At 38.8% G+C, this 3125-nt stretch overlaps 1 pseudogene; it reads left to right on the plus strand.

Annotated features, from left to right (window-relative positions):
• Positions 1 to 1919: 1919 nt before the first annotated feature.
• Positions 1920 to 2855, plus strand: LOC121100812 (annotated as a pseudogene).
• The last annotated feature ends 270 nt before the right edge of the window (positions 2856 to 3125 follow it).

The raw sequence follows: 3125 nt of genomic DNA on the forward strand, positions 1-3125 counted from the left end.
TCTATTACAAGTTCCTTTTCACAGTTTTACTCATAATTACTAAAATTACATGAGGTAGCAGTTGACTTAAGGTCATAAGATGTGAATAATTAACAAATTATTCATTGTTTACACTTTACTGTTGAAAAATCAGTAACTTAATATTACCCAAGTCTTGGATGTGACAAGACATCAGGTATCTACCTCTGGCAGAGGAGGAGCTCACAGAGAGCTCAAGGTCCCCTCCCACACCAAATCTAGATAAAGGAAGGAATAAAACATATATTGGAGGTATAAGAATCACCACAATCTGAGTGTATGCATGTTTGGGGAGTGAGTGAAGAAAAGAACAAACTGCCAGAATTGAGTTTACAAAGAGAAAAAGGGGAAGGTATACAAAATGTTGAGTTACACATAAAAATTCTCAAGGAAAGGAGTGGATGTAGTATCTAGCTTAAGTATTTATCCAAGGGAAAGCGAAACTATAGGTACAAAGTCTTGTACATGATTTTTTTATAGCAACTTAATTTGTAATAGTAAAAGTTACAATAAACTAAAATGTCAAGAAAAAAAAAGTGCTAGAAACATTGCCAAAAGGAAATTTTTATTGATTGTTTTAAGTAATTAAGACCCAGGACATTAACATTGCCACTCTTCTTAAGCCCAAAACCAAGGGTAAGTACAAACCTTTAAGCTACAATTAAGAGCATTTTCCTGCTTGTCCTCCTTTTCTAGAACAGCTTTACAATTGGTTGGCTATGCTGCCATCTGCTGTATAGAAACTTCGAAGGACAGAAAAAAGGGGAATGAGTACCCTCTCCAATATTAGAATGTCATGAACTACTCCAAAACATGGAATTAAGCCAGATCTTTCCAAAAGAGTAATAATTATTCAAGAAAATAAAATTAGGCATGAAAATTTGTGCATTTGACTTTGGGTTCTGTCGAGTTTGAAAAAATGGACACAGCATGACAGAATATTCAAATAATACCTTAAAATTAGTGTGGGTCTCACAAAGTCTGCAAAACCCTTATAGTTCAAGGACAGTGATTGCACAACGTGGTGGACACACATTTTTAAGGAAGGGACAGAAATGAAAAAGAATAGTAGCTGTAGATTATGAACATTTTCCTGGCTGCAGTAGTGCCATTTGGTGAAGAAAGAACAGACATTAAAGATGTAGAAAAGGACTAGGTACTAAAGGACTTAGAATTTGCTATGCAAGTTTGAAGGTCACATGAATCCAGTTACTACTGTAAATATGCTGTGTTACATTGACAGACACTGGGAAATACAGACATTCCTGTGACATTTTGTAAATTCTGAGGAATGTGCATAGCCAAGTTATAGAGAAATAATGTTTAGTTATCCTGTGTATTTTTGTTGGTTATAATACTGGCTAACTTAAGATCACTTGTTGTAGGACTTACCAAAAGAAAATTGGAAGAGAATATTCAACGTTTCAGATATTAAACTTGATTCTATGAACTGCAGTATTTTTTTTTAAAGATTTTATTTATTTATTTGACAGGCGAGAGGTAGCAGGAGGCACAAGCGAGAAGCGGGAGCGGAGGGAGAGGGAAGAAAGAGAGGAGAGGAGGGGAGGAGGGAAGGAAAAAGGGAAGGAGGAGGGCAGAGGGAGAGGAGTAGAGAGGGGAGCAGGCTCCCCACTGAGGCAGGGAGCCCAATGCAGGACTCGATCCCAGGACCCTGAGATCATGACCTGAGCTGAAGACAGTTGCTTAACCAGCTGAGGCCTCCCAGGTGCCCACTAGAAAGCAGCAGTATTGAAGAAAGACAATTCATTCCTAAACACAAAAACATTCATAAAATAAAGAGATCCTTTTTGTGCTCTGGTGTTTAATTTTTGTTGCAATGCTTTGTTTTTGTCTTTATTTTTCTTTCAAAAGGAGTTAAAAAAGCGATTAATTTCGGAGACATGATATCAAACAGGATGACTTCAAATTTTGTTGGGGCTGTTTCCTCAATCAAAGCTGGCCTCTTCTTTTGTTCGCTTATCATCTTCATATTCTTTCTTGCCTCAGTGGGTAACTCAGCCATGATTCACCTCCCCATCGCTTAGATCCGGCTCCATCACACTGTACTTTCTCCTCAGCCAGCTCTCCCTCATGGACCCACTAATGTATATCTCGACCACCGTCCCAAAGATGGCTTTCAACTTCCTGTCTGGCCAGAAAGGTATCTCCTTCCTGGGGTGGGGGTGCAAAGCTTCTTCTTCTGACCCATGGCATGATTCAGAAGGTTTACTCTGTCCTCCATGGCCTATGACCGTTCATCGCCATCTGCCACCCCTCCATTATCCCATCCGATGGTAAAAAATGATGTGTGTGAAAATGATCCTAGGATCTTAGATTTTGGGGGTCTCTCAACTCTTTGCACACGGTCTATAGCCCTCCATCTCCCATTACTCGCTGAATCGGGCTACAAATCCCACTTCTTCTGTGATGTACCAGCCATGTTGCCTTTTGGCCTGTATAGACACCTGGGTCTATGAGTACATGATTTTTGTGAGTCAAAGTCAGTCTCTTTCTCTCTCTTTCCTTTCCTTAGGTACTTACTGACTTCCTATGGAAGGTGGTTCTTTTTGCTGTTGACCATGCGCTCAACAAGAGGGAAGAAAAAGGCCTTCACCACCTGTTCAGCACATTTAACGTGGTGACCTTTTACATGACACCAGTTACACCTACCTTCCAGCCACAAAGGAATCTCCCGTTCCTGCATGAAGATAAGATTCTAGCGGTCTTCTACACCATCCTCACTCCCATGCTCAATCCGTTATCTACAGCCTGAGGAATAAGGAAGTCCGGGGGCCATGACAAGGGAATTTGGGATATTCTTTTGCCAAGAACAATAATCATGGCTGTCCTGTCTCTTATTTTCCTTTTCGAGGTTAATTAAAACGCCTAGAGCAGCATTATCTAATAGAAATATAATGTGAGCTACAGTAATTTAAACATTTCTAGCAGCTACATTTGAAAAAAAGTGAAATTGATTTAAGTAATATATTGGTTTAATTTGAAATATTTATTAATGTTGAAATTAACAATGATATTAATTCTATATACTATATTACATGAACAAAGTTTTTGCATATTTCTACTTATATGGACATGGTATGATTTTA

The sequence above is a fragment of the Ursus maritimus genome, unplaced genomic scaffold, assembly GCF_017311325.1.
Source record: "Ursus maritimus isolate PB19 unplaced genomic scaffold, ASM1731132v1 scaffold_5, whole genome shotgun sequence".
In the NCBI taxonomy this organism is placed as follows: domain Eukaryota; kingdom Metazoa; phylum Chordata; class Mammalia; order Carnivora; family Ursidae; genus Ursus; species Ursus maritimus.